Source organism: Ptychodera flava, chromosome 3, assembly GCF_041260155.1.
Source record: "Ptychodera flava strain L36383 chromosome 3, AS_Pfla_20210202, whole genome shotgun sequence".
NCBI lineage: Eukaryota > Metazoa > Hemichordata > Enteropneusta > Ptychoderidae > Ptychodera > Ptychodera flava.
The window spans coordinates 24,150,825-24,168,117 of record NC_091930.1 but is presented as its reverse complement, the minus strand read 5'-3'; the positions used below and the strand labels follow the sequence as shown (position 1 = coordinate 24,168,117).

The following is a 17,293-nucleotide window of genomic DNA, read 5'->3' as shown; positions in this document are numbered from 1 at the left end:
ACGGAACAGAATCCATTGCTTAATCCATTGCAGGATTCTGCTGGATTCACGTGTTATCCATTATATATGTATTTCAGGATACTACTGGATTCTCTAATTTATAGAGAATCAAGGGACCAGTACTTTTGGCTTGATTGATTACATAATAATGGAAGGGACAGTTGCCGCATATATCCATACTTATTATTCACCAATTTTTACATAATTATCCAACACTGGCTTCGGGGGACCTGGGGTGTGGGGGTGGGTCCTCAAATAACAGTAATGCTTTGTAGCTTTTGACTCATGTATTTCTACTCATACAGGCATCACATACACTATATATATATATATATATATATATATATATATATATATAATATATATATATATATATATATATATATATATGTGTGTGTGTGTGTGTGTGTGTATACGCAATGAGTATTCTTTTTACAAGTGAAGACACCAATGTAATGATGCTTTCTACAGCAAAATAGAGTACAGATTGCATCTGAAAACTATACTGCAATTTAGATACACAAATCCAAGATCACTGTAAATGATTCTTCTTTATTCCAAACGAATGTGTAAATGTTAGTAAAATAAATAAAAAATACAGACAAAAAACATTCAGAACAATTTTCCTGAGACACATTCAAAGTTATCTTCAATACTGTAAAAAAAGAATTTCCATAGCCTTGATAACTCTAATATCAATTAATGCAGTCACTTTTAAATATGCCTGAGCCTAACAGGGAGAAATATGGTTCATCAGAACAATTTGATATCTTACCATTATCATCCCTATTGACCTGTATACAAAATTTTGAAGCAATCTGTTGACCTGTTTCAGAGAAATTATTTTAAACAAAAACAGGAAAATAACCCAAAATACAACAAGCAACTAAAAATCAGCTCAATTAAACCCATATGACAATTTTAAATTATAATAGAATTCATTGTTTCACGGCCTGATCTGTGAAAATAAAACACAGTGAATCATGTGTCCCAAACAGCAAAATAGTGAAATTAAATCCTGGTGAAAATTAATGCTCTTTACAGTATGCTGTAAATTTTGGCATACGTTAAAAGATATACATGTGTAGTATTCCTAAGTTTTGTACAGTAAGTTTGTGTCAATTGAGATGTGTCAGCTAATGACTGTGTAATTCACCAAATTACAAGATCAACTATGTGTACCTTTAAATATAGGAATAAAAAATCATTTCAAGAGTTTCTTGATTGAATATGAAGCACTCAAGCTATCTACACAGCAAGAAAAGGCAGACACATGCCTGTAACAGAGGATAATCATTACCTGTAACAGGCCCAGAGAAATAACCTTTTTTGCAAGACCAGTAAAAACCTGTCAAATTTTAGGGTTGTGTAAATTCTGATTCATGGTGGTACAGGATTGTATACAATGCTGTAAATTCTGACTGTATCAAGACCTATAATTGCAGCACTGAACCACCGGTGTGCGTACAGTGGTGTGTCAGCTACAGGGCCTGAAAATTTGGATGGATTTCAGGGTGTAAATTTGTTGTAAAAATTGGCAAATTTTGATGATTGAAGCAGAAAGAAATGTTATTGTTTGAACACTGAAAATTTCAGACCCTGTTAGAGATCAGTGTTCACAGCACTGTGTACAGTTGCTGTAATTGGTAGAAATACAGCCATGTGTTTACAGTACTTGATACAGACATGTGCATCAGCCCCTGATAGAACTCCTTCTGTATTTGCTGACACAGACCTGTAACACAGTTTGTATCAGGGCCTGTGCAGGAACTGTCTCAGGGGTGAATTTTTTTGTAGTGTATGTTTAATTAACTCTTACTTATCACATACATGTATGTGCACTGTTAAATTGTAGCTTTTGTTCAGTTCATCAAAATCTAAAAAAGTAGGAAAAATTGCTCTGAAAAACACAATATTGCATATCTCAGGACAAACTGATTACTGCTTCAATTATATTATCCTAAGAGACCTGCATTTAAAATTTCAAAGCAATCTGACAAGCAATTTCAGAGAAATTTTTGGACAAGAAATAGAAAAATACCATCAGTAACACGGTGTGGCTCACATTTGTTTCAGCATGTTTAAACACTGTAACTGCACCTTGATAAATTCTTGAGGGCACAAATCCAGATACGTCAAAGTGACAAATTTCAGCAGTACTTCAAAGATGTACTTGTGAAGTATTTGTAAGTTATGCCTTGGTTATACTAAACTTTTCTTGGTGTAACTGACCTGTGCCAGCTAATGACTTTATATTTCACTGAACTTACAACACCAGCTCTGTGTACTACTTTTCAAGTAAAGCAATTAAAATTGAGAACAAATCAGTTGTTGACCAACAGAGGGATGATGGATAATTACTCAGAAAAGCTATGCATCACTGTTCTGTCTCACACAATTGTCACTGAACTGTTTTTATCAGGTGGTCTCTCACTGGCTCTGCCATACTTCCTCTGCAGTATGTAGTGTCTTGAATTAGAGTCATTAAGCATTCGCTGATTGAGTGTGTCTATCCTATCAAAACGTTTAGTTTGTCAGATCGCCAAGAAGGCCTGGAGGCAATTATCCTTCCATCTGGTGGGACCTCCTCATCAGACATCAGGTCTGCAGTTACATCATTCCAGAAACCCTTCTCATCTGCATTGATCACTGCACTTCTCCTCTTTAAAATCTGTAGGTAGAAATGATAAATGATGGTTATTTAAAATAATGCAAAGAGTGAGATAAATGATGGCATAATACTTACAGTCACTGCCATAACTAACAATATGGACATTTGATATTTTAAGATCAACTCTGGTATCATGACTTATTACTGATTTGAACATATTATGTTGCCTTCCATTCCACCTATGCTTAGGAACATAGGGAAATTCATGTATCATTTTAACATTGGCATCCTTGTCCAAAGACCTTGAGCACATCAGAATGGAACTGTCAATTTACATAACCCTCAACTAAAGTAAGTCTTGCTTTGTTAAATTTTATTTGAACCCATTAGTACATTTGTACAATTATTGTGACAAAATTGTTGACTCTGTATATCTAATAGTGCTAACTATGCAAAGACCCCAACCCATACTACAAATATCCCATGATTCATTCTGATTTGTACCAACAGAGATTCCCTAGTCAAGCCAGGCATAGCTCACATGTGTAGAGAAAACTGTAGACTACTAAAAATAAAAATTTTGAAAAAATGCTTTGAAGGAGACTCATTGTCAATAACCATTTCAAATGATTTTTCAATATCATGCATTATTTAGAGTACATATAACACAATGGGAACTAATTTGGGATAATTGGATGAAGTAATGTCGATTTCATCTACAAATGTAACCTCATCTACTTTTCTTTTTATGTTATGCACTTGTTTTTATGAGTATTTGGTAATATTGCAACATTCAACTATAGGGCACCTAACATATTTGAGAAATTTGAAAAATATGAAAATCCAATTATCCCAAATTAGTTCCAATCGTGTTATATACATTTTATATAATTTTCAAGAAATTATATAGACAGCCATACAGAAAAGTTTGAAGTATAATAGAGATACTTGAAGCATGGACTGGCTGTTGTTGAATACTGTTCAATAACTGTCAGTTCAGCCACTAAGTAAATACTAGTTCAAAACTATATCCTTGTTCCCAGCGGGTGCAACACTGAAGCTGTTTTGACTATGCAAAATGTTTTTATGAAAAAATGTATATTAAGTTACATTTTGTGAATAAGGCAAGAGTTTTCTTGCACACAGTTGGTTGTTCCTAAAACAGTTTCGTATAATGTTAATAAAAGATAAAACTATGGTTTTTTAGCACATCGTGTAATCTGGAACATGTTATCAGAGCATAAGCTTGTTTCATCTTTCAATATTAAATTTGCAACAAACTCTTGGACATGAGTGTGTCTTGTGATATTGTTTCAAAGTTGTGTTCCCTGGCAAGGTTCATAAAATACACTTCATGGATTCCTTCAACAATATTTTGGCCAGTTAAAAGCTGTTAAAAGTGTTAAAAGCTCATCCTGAGTTTGACTATGCTATTATTGTATGTTATGTTATGTACATTTGTGTTTTGAACTCAATCTAAGAGCCCCTTTAGTTGTTTCAACACTACAGATAAAGTATGGCATAAAACTTCGCCTCAGATCGCCTCTGTATCGTTTCCGACATTGCTGTCGCCTCAGTTTGTTTATTTTCTATATCGTTTCATTACCGCCTCTGTATCAGCCTTGCATTGCTTCCGCATCGTATCAGCCTAAACATCGCCACTGCATCGTATCAAGTCAATTTCATGGTCCCAATTGGCCACGGCATATTATTCACTCAAAAATGCCACAGCAAAGTTGCCGCCTTCGGAAATTTCGCCGCCTGGCATTGCCCATGTTTTTGAGAGTAAAGGTATACAAAATGAAAGATCAAATACATGTGTCCAACCCCATATGTCCAACATTATCCATTCATGAAATGTTGCTTCAACACACAAAAATGGGAACAAAGTTGAAACATATTGTGATTATAATGCGCTTCTTTTACGAATTGCTTTTATTTGATATGAAGTTTGTATACCGTTTTATTTGCGAACATTTTTGTAACAAGATAGCACTCTACCAGGGACAGACATTAACGGTTGCAAGTGAAAGTCGCGTTTGGACAACTGCAACTGAAACACCAGTACGGGTTGCCCGATGAGACAAGTGTCAAAAAGTGACGTGGGACAACTTTTCCACTGACTAAACCCAGATAGAAACCCAGAAATGTGTGGTACTGTGTGCGGATTACCATTTTAAATGACTGAAATTAGTATTTTTAAGCTTAAATACATGTACGTCCTTGAAAAGCGCACAAGAAAAACTGGCCGTACAAAGTAAGGACAATTGCTAAATAATAACTGCAGTGTATCATATACTAGGTTAACACATATAGTGATGCCGCCATGAATTCTCCTAACGCTTTACACAGTGACCTTTAAACCCGATTGACGTGAATAAATTATGATGTAGAGGAAGTCCGTGACCTTTAGTCACAACACATTGATAACACTCTGATAGCGGGAACTTCCAAGTGTTTCAATAATTGCTACGCAATTCATACTATAGAGTTACACTCCGCAACCAATTATCCATCACAAATAAAATTAATTTTAGGCAAACTATCGCACCATGCGCATACGGTATAAATCTGAGTTGGCCTACATATGTCACGCCGCGCCAATCACTCTAAATCACGTACCCACATCGTCCAAGACGTTCAAATTCATGATTATTAACCGATCATTTACCTTCAACTAGATAAAATCTTGTCTATATTCTCAATTTTCGATGACTTTTGACGAAATGACATCGACTTTTCATGCCCGATATCTCATATCCGATGTCTTTGAGTTCCGTGAATGAGGCGATGCGCTAGTGAAACGATACGGAAACGATACCAAACAACCGAGTGAGCGATGTTGGATTTGGGGTTGGGCGATGCGGAAACGATACGGAAACGATAATGAGGCTAAAAAAGCGAAGCTTTGGGCGATACTTTATCTGTATGTTTCTCCAAAATAATTTGCAGGGTTTACACATTTCATTGTGATCTCAAAATTTGACATTGAATAAGCTGCATAACTATCGATTACATCTGTATCTTCAAGGGAAGGTTAACAAGCGACCTAGCGGCCGATATAGCTCCGCTGTGTTTATGTAGAGAATAACTATTTTTGACACATGTTGGTGAAGAAGGTGGAAATCTTTGATAGCTCATTTCAATGGCCAGAAAAAAGAGGCTAAAATATCTGCAAAATATACAATTGAAGATTTCATCATAATTTGATTTTTACATCGGATCATTCCAAAGAACAGGTCCACTAAAGCTATCTGACGAGTAGTTTTTAGAGAATAAAATTTTCTGACCAAAAATGGCAATGATTGTCCCCTAAAATAAAAATTGCAGATTTCACCATAATTTTAGTATATCACATATTACAATAATCCCTTGGAACCTGTATACAAAATATCAAAGCTATCCACTTGCAGTTTTTGAGAAACAAATTTTTTAACAGAAATAGCAAAAATTGCCCCAAAATATACAAAATTGCAGATTTCATCATAATGTCAAAATATCAAATTTAGTTATTCTGTAGGAACCTGCATATCGAATTTCAAAGCTATCAGACCAGTACTTTTTGAGAAATACATTTTTCGACCAAAAATGGCAAAAATTACCCATAAATAACAAAATTGCAGATTTCATCATAATTTCAATAAATACCATTAAGTTCATCGGTAGGAACCTGTATAACAATTGCAAAGCTAAGTTACCCTAAGTAAACTGCACATCAAATTTCAAAGCAATCCGACGATCGGTTTCAGAGAAGATGACTTTTTTACCAAAAACAGGAAAAATTGCCCCAAAAATACAATTATGGAAATTTCACCACAATTTGAACAACCTTGACTGGGGTTACCTCCAGGAACCTCTATACCAAGTTTCAAATTAATCTGACTTGAAGTTTCAGAGAAGAAGATTTCTTGACCAAAAACAGGAAAAATTGCCCCAAAAATACAATTATGCAAATTTCACCACAATTTGAACAAACTTGAGTGAGGTCACTCCTATGAACCTCCATACCAAATTTCAAAGAAATCTGACTTGCGGTTTCAGAGAAGAAGACCATTGTTGACGGACGGACGACGACAGACAATCAGTCTATCGGATAAGCTCCGCGTCTCTGACAGCGGAGCTAAAAAGGCAGATTTTGTCACTTAAAGCTGTTAGGTGCTCTGCAAATATATAACCAAATATCAAAGCTGAACTAAGTAAAATTGATTTTACTTGTGTCATGATGGTTCTACCATGTACATGTACTATAATTCACCAACACTGGTGCTTTGGTTACCTTGTCCTTCAAAGTTCACTGGTTTAGACTAAAAAATTATCAGTGCAGACTTTGTAGTACATACCTCTCTTATTCTCCTGTTGTTGGCATGCCTTTTTGTGTAACTCTGTCTTTCCTTGAGACACTACCCTTTCCCTACTTTTTCAGTGCCTAATAAACATCTCCAAGGGGCCTGCAACTTGCAAGGATATAAATAAAAGAGTTAAAAATCTTACTGTGAAAAATCAAAATATCTGAAACACAGATGATGAATCATCATATTTCATGTGACAATAATGACAATGAATAATCATATTAATCTGAATATCAATTGGTATTCACATTTGAATCAGACAATAGCATTCCCATGGCCTACAAAGGCTTGACATCATCGGATTCCCACTGCACTAAGCATGGATGAAAGATTGACTCTTTTTACATCCATGGTTATACAATAATACAAAATGTTCATGTTGAAAATAAGACCATATTTCATTTGATACAGAAATTGCATTAATTTAGAAAGTTAGAAATCATTAATGAAGTGATGCAAAATAAAATGACATACCATGTTTAGGTAAGATCAGAATTATTCTCATGTTTACTTTAAGGCAGATGAGTTGCAACTTTTGACATTATTTTTATGATTTTTATATTTAGATTAAATCAGTTCATAGCAAATTTCTACAACTCAGAGATGTTTACTCTAGTATAATTATCCACAGAGTTGGACTGCATGAGGAGATTCTTGTAAGACAAATAATAAATGGGTGCCGCACCCAAATATGGCTGCCTACATGCAACTACATGATAAACAGCGTAAATGGTGGATGTACACATTTAAATCTTTACAAATACAACATGGTGCAACCCACTGAAAGGAAGGGAAAGGGATTCACTCCACTTAGAGGAAAAATTCTTGTTTTCACCTATTAATTATGGCAAGATTTTGAAAATTGCGGAAATTTAAAATTAACAAAGATGTGCTCAATTTCTTGTCTATTCTGCCACAACCAAATGCTGTTGAGGCACAGTTAATGACTATATATCGTTCAATTTGTAGATTGCAATGAATATCTGAAGAAATTGAAGGTACTTTGAGGTTGGACAAATTTCACAGTGTTGCAGCTCACGGCCTTTTAAAGCCCCAATAGCAGTATCTTTAAGCATTATTTTATGCGCTAACCCTTTTCCTGCCAAGTCCATATTTCACCATCAGGTCAAGATGGTTAAAATTAATGAAACACAACATATTCCATATGGTGTATTTTAACATAATATTGTACATTTGAAGGCTGTAGAAAACATAAATATTGTAAGCTTGATTTTTTAGACTAAAGATGCTATAACAGGCCAAGCCAAGCAGGTGAAAAAACGCCATGTTTGGGCTCAATACCGCGTTTTACTGACTTGTCTAATTGGGAAGTAATAGTCTTAATACTGTCTGGCAGGAAAAGGGTTAACTTTCAAGTTGAAATAAGTTTGTGAGAGTGTATAAGGTGGTGTGTAAGACGCTGGGTAGAAAGGACTGATGTAGTGTAGAGCTGTGTGCATGTGACATGGCTAATGAATGTAAACAAAACAAAATAGACTGTGCATAATGGCGATAGGCTACGGTAGTTGCGACTTGGATTTTTAATGCCAGTAGTTGATGCACCCCTGTTTTAGACAAAGGTGATGGGGCATGCCCTCAAATTGAAGCGTCTGCAATGTCTACCACCCATACAAAGGTTGAACACTACAAGGCAAGCATCCATGTAGGGCCAGCTATGATCGTTTTGAACAGCAATATTTTAGGTCGGACATATCTGATTTTCCAGAGAAACAGCGCTATGTAAAACCCTTAGGTCAGAACCAATGATCATTAATTTCCAAATACATACAAGTTAACAGTATGTTTAAGAGTTGATATATACTTTATTTAAAGCTCCATAAGCTGTATCTTTTGGCTATTTTTTCAGAACTTTTGTTTTGTGGTTTTCCTACACTTTCTGCATTGAATCCCTAATTCGTAATTTAATGCCAAGTATTTAGCATGTCAACACAACCTAAATGAGTATAATCTACGAAATTACGGTATTGTTGAAAATTGCATTCAAGCCTGGACTAGAATTCATTTGTAAACAATAAACAATGATCACTACACACATACAAGCTGTGTTGACAAAAAGAATACTTGAAATTTCAGCATGACAAACTTTTTAGGATCAGACACAGTAGTTGATATACAGAAGCAGAACACTGAAAAACTTGCAACAAGTTACAGCTTATGTCCCTTTAAATCCCACGTTGACAGAATATAGTAATTTCCACAGAAGATTCAAGGGTTTTACATGTGTGTTGATGTCCCCCGAATTTCTAAAATGGTCCCCTTGGACAGGAGTAGGGGTTTACAGTGACCCCCTGTTTTGACATCCCAGATTGAACACTGACAGAGGTGAATGTTTTCACCTGTGACGTTGCATGTTCTGTTCCTTAGGAATATTACCAAAATCAAAATGACTGTTAAAATTTGAATTTACTCATCATATGTTTCACAAATGTATGGTTTCCTACTGCAGTAAAAGCCAACATCCTTCAGAGCTGAAGTAAGTTTGTGAAAATACAGTAATTTTGGTGTATGTGCAATTTTGCACAAGGTAAAGATTGTGCTGTGATTAAATATTTGCCCAAACATGCAAACACTGAGGATACTGTGCATACCTGCACTGAAATCTTCACATAAAGTGCACAGAGTAGTCTAATGTATAATGCAGAGCGCTGAATGTTTTCAACTTAGACATTGTATGTTCTATGTCCTTAGTAATATAACCTATTTTTGAAAATGGGGAATTGCGAGGTGTAAGTCTTCCTAAAAGTTTATTTTCTAGAATCGATTTTCATTCTAACATTACTCAAACCTAGCGGCCGATATAGCTCCGCTGTGTAACTAAGGGATACTGTCGCATACAGTTGTCTAGCATCATTCCTTGCAAGCTCTATTTGGAGGCCAAAAGAGTACGCGACAGCTTTGAAAAGAAATGAATTTTTATGTATAAAAATGTGAAAGAACCTTGAGGCTCCCACCTCAATATCAAAATGTTTATGTTACAAAATATTTTGGTCTCGACAAGTTTATCCAGCAAAATCGCTGTAGTGAATATCGCCATGCATTCTGGTCATTTTGGATAAAATTAGCATATTTTTAATGCAAATTCACGTACTTGTCACATTTAAGGTGTCAGAGATTCAGAGATTTTTTGTAATTGATATATTTACCAGCAACGCGGCTCAGAGCAAACAGGAGCTGTTTCCAGACCGGTGGGTGGAGGGACGGTGATTCACTTCACATTGTATCTATGAGGAAACCATTAAATCTTATTTTTCAATACAGAACTAGCCACATCTGTGTATTTATAGATGCTTGATTATTGATATTAATGTACTTAAATTAGACTGAGCTGGTTACTAGTGAATCATGAATGTTGGTGCACGAATTTGGTTTTTCGAATAGTACCGGATGGTGAGAATAGCGTTTGAAAGCAGATGTGAACAACAAATATGCTATTGGACTTTCACCCAAGTGATTACATGTTTCTAAAGGTTTAGGGTATTCTTTGAAAGTTCAAAGGTCAAATAAGAAATTTTACGTCAGTTATTAATAAAACATCAAATAAGACTGTGACACAAAGGACAAATGAAAGTTGGGGGCAATCTTTTTCTTGAAAACACTTTTGAAGGGTGATTATTCTATATTTTCGAAACACCAACACCAGAACCCTAACACCCCCCCCCGTAATTTCTGTACAGTCCCTCGCCACGAAAAGGTTACATTAGCATGAAGTTGCCTGGGAATTAGATGTTCATTGTTTATTGAAATTTTATCAGCAATATCGATGATTTAAACAACACAAACGTTAGACATTTTTGCAAGATAATAAAGACATTGCTGAACACGTTTATACGAGAAGGAGTAGACGTATGTACGAAAAGACACTTGGGCTGGTTACATATGGCTGGTTAAGAATAAATAAGACAAAGAGGACAAGTTAACTATACATACCTGTACCTGGTATACTGTACACGACCTCCGTCCAGCTGATGCAGGACTCAGCAGCGATCGAGGGGTCGACCTTTCGCTTGTGCGAAAAGAGTTGCCCTCTTCCGTCCAAATTGCTAAAATGGGTTGTCGAGTTTCGTCCCGATTGAACGGAGAATAAACTTGCTGCTTGTCGAACCGTTGAGCTTCTGGTAGTAGCTCTAAACGTAACTAAGTTCATGACATCGACACGATTGGACTCTCCAGTTGTACTAGATTAAAACGTACAGCGTAGTCGTCGAGATGGTCCAGGATTTCAAGGTAGACTGTAGACATTCCTAAACACGGGCGGGACATGTCAGTAAACGCTAAAAGATGAACGACTGGAGATTTTGATCATTGTTGGCGGTACGTGTACGCGACGCCACGCCAACACCACACTGGGTCTTCTGATTGACCTTTGACCAATATGGCTTACGGCTCCTTAGGTTTTCAAATATTCACGAAACGAACTGCGAAGAATTTGATGATAACTATCATCTTTTACTCAATCTTGAAGAAAATGTTATTTTTTCGCTCTCGTTAGACAATAATATTGCTAACTTAGCCCCATCTTTGTCTTACACCAGATAAATGTACAAACTCAAGGGCAGCAGGCTAGAGGGTCAAGTTTTGCCGTGCTATCAGACTGCGGCTTGTATTGTATTTACGCAATATTATCCTCATGAATATTCTGTGTTACGCACACAGACGTGCCAAACCCGTGCACAGAACAGGAACATCGAAAAAAGCTGTTCCGAGGCGATTTTTGAGGGCAGAGGAAATTTTAATTTTGCTCAGGCAGGGAACATGTTTTTAAGTGGCAGGGGAGCAAATTTTAGTGTTTGTTTTGTAGGGCAGGGCAGATATCGGTTGATTGTCCTGGGGACAGAGCTTGGCGAAAAACGAGGAGAGAGAAAGCTACTTTTAAAACGGGGACAGGGGAAGTTGAGTCATGGTGTTTCTGGGGATTGGGACACAGGGCTAGTACTTATAACTTTTCATGTCTGCAGGGGAAAAGGAATGACAACATTTTGAGGGAATTTTTTTCCAGGGCAGGGGAAATTGGCAAGTTTTTTCGCCACAGGGCAGCTTCAAAATTCACAGTAGGGAGGGGAAACGGGCAAAAATAAGTGGGGAGTGGGTTGAGTGCGGCAGGGTAGGTCGAAAAAGTTTTAGTGGGAGGGCAAATTATGAATTAATTACCCTCTCGACTGAAAATTAGTCAGTTCACACTATATACCTTATCATTAGTAAGGACCCCTTTAAAAGTGAATTGTTCGTTGGCTGCACCTGGCTGAACCGGATATTTGGCGAGGTCTTTTTCAAAATAGTAAAAACTAGCAGCAATTAGGCCTAATTAAAACTTTGGGTAAGGCCTGCAATCGTGTGTCAGTCATACTAAGAGGTACCAAAACGACTGAAGACAGTATTTCCTAACCAAAAAAACGGGGGTGTCAAAGAAAGTCGATAACTAAATTTTAAAAGTTGAATAAAATATTCATGGTCGTTGCTCACTGTTGATTAATTCGTGGAAAGTATCGTGTCTCCCGACTTTGATTCAACATACCCTCTCTTTCTTTCTTTTTTTTTGTCGATCGATAAAAGTATTTTAATCTTTAATATTCCATCATTTGTAACCGATGTCATATCCAAACCTACTGTATTTAGTTTCTGACGAAAATACAAGGACGTGTCCAATGCGCCAACGTGGTGCAATATGTTTTGAGACATTGAAGAAATATTGTAGTTCGGTCGCGCTCAACCAGGTTGCTCCAGAAGTAAGGATGTCACAACAAGGTCTAGGCGAAAAGATAACGAATCAGTTGTATAAAACACGTTTTTAGTTGGATATCGTATCTGTTTCAATTTCTAAATAAGCTTTGGAATCAGCCTGGTATAATAACTATCAACCTGTAGGCACCCCCCCCCCCCCTATGACGGGAAAAGCGAAATATAAGCACTTTTTTATGCAATTCATCATCATCGGGTCACGGTCGCGATTTCACATGCGGAACTGAGCTCGGTGTTCACCACAACTTGATGTGGGATTTGATGGAGCTTGGAGGTACCGGTGTATGAGTTAGGTAGTCAGAATAACAATAAATCACAAAAGATTTATGCATCAAAATGTACAGATTAATGTGACTGAACTATCTTATGATTTGTTTGCTGATTGACGTTTGGGGCAAGGCGGCGAAAGTCCAAGGCCAAAAGAAGAAGTACGCAGTCGAATCACATATTTTGTAAGAAATAACCACCGGTTTCCATAGGTACTGTGCTCAATCCGGCCCTGACTTATGCTCCCGTCCTGTTTCCAAGAATAAGTTTCTGCGTTGCTAAGCAATGTCGCTAAACAACCTTGACTCACCCCCGAGCCGATTTTGATGTCGTTGATGTCCCTGGTGAATGTTAATGAGAGTGTATTGGCAATATTCGAAAACACACCGGTACAAATGTAATGCAGCTCTCCTATAGTTATGTGTCAATTAATCAATTTTCGTCGCAAGTCACATCAATTTTAACAAAGTTGAACTCACAAGAGAGTGTCGTCTGCTGACTGCACATATTTGTCATATAAATGAGCGACATTTGCGATGGCAACCCTAACAAATCGAAACGAGAGCATTTTGCTAAATATTATGATCTTAGTTGTCCGCGGATTATAAAGTTGTTATAAAACGTGCCTGTCTATAGAATTCTTTGGAAGTCTTGATCGCTTACGTCGTACAATGATTCATAATAAACTGGACAAGTAGAATTCGGACGTCCGTCAATTCTAAATCTCTCATGCAGGATTTTTTTACTTAATCAGGCAGTCTGGTATAGACCATCTTGTAAAACGCTCCATCTCTATATACTCGCTAACTCTTTGCAATTGGAATGCTATGCCTGGGAAAACAATACGAAAAGTTCAGACATGTCGCCATACGGTATATTTTCTATACACTTCGGGGGAAGAACAAAATATAAAAAGCTTCATACTTCATAATTGATTTTATTGGTAATATAAACAGATGAAAGTCGATGTACATCAGCTCTCCTCAACTTTATTACATTTTGACTGTATTTTGGATAGTGTGCGGTTGTTGGTGTACTCTTTACATGTAGCTACCGAGGGACACATCTGACTGCGTTTCCGCTGTATATCGTAAATGTTCTTGTTCTGTACAAGTTTACGAGCATTTTCGTCTCGCCAGTCGTTAATAACCCGTTCCAAACGCCAATCATGTGATTTTACCCACCCAGCAAACAAACAAAATCTGCCACACATCCAGTTAAAATATTGTTTCACTGCCCTTAAATATCCACTGCCATTAAAAAAATAAAACGATTCCCCTGCCCCTTTCGATGAACAGCTCCGTTGACTACCTGTACCTGAAAATTTAGCGTTCTTTCAACTGTCACTATGGGTCTGGTCAGTTTCTTCTCGCCTGGAGGATCCCAGGCTATGGAATTTTACCCGAATAACCGCCGTCACCCCACAAAATGGAGTGGCAATGAAATTAACAAATCACACAAATTGCGTAACTTCTCACCCGTAGGATGGGACCGTTAGAGACTAGTGACAACTGCTTCTGAGAATTAGTCTTTGACTGTTGAGAAGATTTTGCGGTCATGTAACGTCTCTTGTCTTACCAATCAGATATTGTTCATTTATATGTTTATCATCAAGGGGAGGCGTTAGAATCTAGTTTCGCCTTACAGAAGTTTAGCTATGTTTTGTTGATCCTTTGACAAAAATGCTATCGGCGCGTGCCATGGGACCGCAAAGTCATGCAAACACGTGCTTTGATGCAAATACTGTATTGCTGATGCGTCAGTTTTCGGTGCGGAGCTAAATCGTGGCGATCAACAGTGCTCAGTGAACGATGGCTTGAAGCAGGGGACCTGGGCGATCTTCACCGCTCCTAAAATTAAAGGCTGTTTTTTCAGTGAAAACCGACTGTTTTGGAGAAAGCCCGAAATGTCACCACCATTATCGTTTCACCTCTTTGACACTGATAGTACTCGCACCATACACCATAGGCGAAAGAAATCAGTCCCCTGGGGTAGGGAGGGGGGTTTATTTGTGCAACGGTTTACCTTATTTTATTTTATTAATTTTGACTGTGATATTTCAAATAAAGTTCAACTCCAAACCATCTGACTGCTTTCTTGATCATCGAAATCTTTATTTGAAATACCACAGTCAAAATAATAAAATTACTTTTATTAATTTTACCACAGTCAAAATTAATAAAATTACTTTTATTAATTTTGACTGTGGTATTTCAAATAAAGATTTCGACTCCACACCGTCTGACTGTTTTATATATTACCCGACAAGTCCTTATCTCCTCTCCAACGTGTGTATACACCATTGTAATTGCTCCGAAAACATTGCCAACTTGCTAATCCGTTGTCGGTATCAGCGGATTAAGTGATTGAGTCAACACCACAGCCGCCCTACACATGTGGGACGAATGTGGTGTTGACGTAATTAATAAGCCAATCCGCTGATACGCTGATACAAGTTGGCAATGTTTGCGCAGCAATTAGAGTGGTATGTGCACTGGTTGAAGAGGAGATAAGGACGTTGGAAACACAGTCAGACAGTTTGGATTCGAAAGCTTTATTTGAAATATCACAGTCAAAATTAATAAAATCAAATAAGGTAAACCGTTGCACAAAAAACCTCCCACCCCGGGGACTTTCATCTGCCCCTTGTGCATACACAATGAACCATTAATTACAACACCGTCCCTCCACCTAGGTGGTGGAGGGACGGTGATTACAACATCGCTTCAACCCGTGAAAACGACAGGTTGAAATCTCATTTCACATGCATATGTGCAAATCCAAAGCCAAGACGGCTTCATTTAGATGCAAATGAACGAAGGGTGCAGTTGCTAATCATAATATCAAACAAAGGACAGCCGACTTCTAAGAATACCTAACATTAAACTATTTCCCCATCGATCTGCGTATCATAATATGAAAAAGTTCTCTGGGAAGGAAATCAATTCTATAATTTTAGCGTAGCATTACGGTGTTTTTGTCCAACAGTAAAACCATATACAGAAACAAAGCCTGTGGTTAAAAATGAGCTTACGCGGACCACGGTCCCTTGGTGGAGGGACTGTGCACGGACAAGTACAATGAGACATACACTGATTTTCTTGATTTCGTTAATGCTTCTCTCGGACTAATTTTTCTTTGATTTTTTTCCTTCTGAGTCCACCAGTAGAATTGAAAGCCATCTAGTCGATCGACACCCGTGACACACTTGTCAGATGTTATCTTCGATACCTCTAATGTCCGATGCAACATTCTCTTCGACAAGCTTGCTTGACTTATTCTACCTGCAACTTAAAACTTATAGTGATTTTGTAGCTCATTCCACTGTCATTCTTTACTATTTTGCGTAGTATTTGATAGCCGGTACGTTCTCTCGATACCTCGACACACTTGTCCGACAACCTCTCAAATGGGTTTATTTCTCCGGGAATATATTGGCTATCAAATGCGGACCTGTGAACTTTATCTCATTTTTGTACTAAATTGAACTGTCTTGGCTACAATCACTGCATGAAAACGCAATAATACAGATAAATTCACATTAATGAGTTGACTGTATTATTGAATAATACACGTGAATTCACATGAATCCACGTGAATACAGGCTTGCTGAATACAAGCAATGGATTAATAACTGTATTCACCTGTATATGCACTCTTCAGCTAAAATACAGGCAATAATTCATGCAAATACAGTAAGTATTATTGGCTTTTCATGCAGTGAATGTTTGTCGGCTGAAATATTTTTTTCATGATTGTTTAGAGAGTTTACTGGCGCAATGGTAATTGACACGTTTTGTACAAAGAAAACACCGTTTGAAGGACTTCCTCTGCGGGAAAAGCGTACCCGTTTCACACGATCTACATTTGTTCACCGTCCCTCCACCCACGGAGGGACGGTGATTTGTTGCATAATTGTTCATGTCAGTGGCTTTTCTGCATTTTGGAAAAAAGTTATGTTTCTATCATTTGTCTTTCACTCGTAGTTCTGACGTCGCGAAGGTCGGACGAATTCTGATCGCATGGTTTAGATGTCAAAGGAAAGTTTCACAAACGGCGATTTTCAGAAATTCTCTCGGATATTTGAGGAAGCCATTAGGCCAATTACCTCACAGCCATGATATAGCTGAATGATCTGGGCCTGACCTACACTTTGACAACTGTAATTACCACGATAAAAATTTGCGTTAAAAAGACTGATAGCTTGTGGAATAAAAGGGTTTGCGTAGCGCTGGCTACCGGTGGCCTCCAGCCAGTCGTTTCAACCCATGTCATTACGATCTCAATTTCCGGCCGCAAGTCACATCGG

General features: G+C 37.4%; 1 long non-coding RNA gene across 2 annotated transcripts; it reads right to left on the bottom strand.

Moving 5' to 3' along the window:
- Positions 1 to 532: 532 nt before the first annotated feature.
- LOC139129786 (uncharacterized) lies at positions 533 to 11,355 on the bottom strand. Of its 2 annotated transcripts, none has more exons than XR_011551672.1 (3): positions 10,909 to 11,355; positions 6,952 to 7,059; positions 533 to 2,671 (listed from the first exon to the last, which is right to left on the bottom strand). It is a non-coding gene; the product is annotated as an uncharacterized lncRNA (long non-coding RNA). The 2 variants fall into 2 exon arrangements; XR_011551673.1 differs by having other exon boundaries at positions 6,952 to 7,065; positions 10,909 to 11,353.
- Positions 11,356 to 17,293: the final 5,938 nt, after the last annotated feature.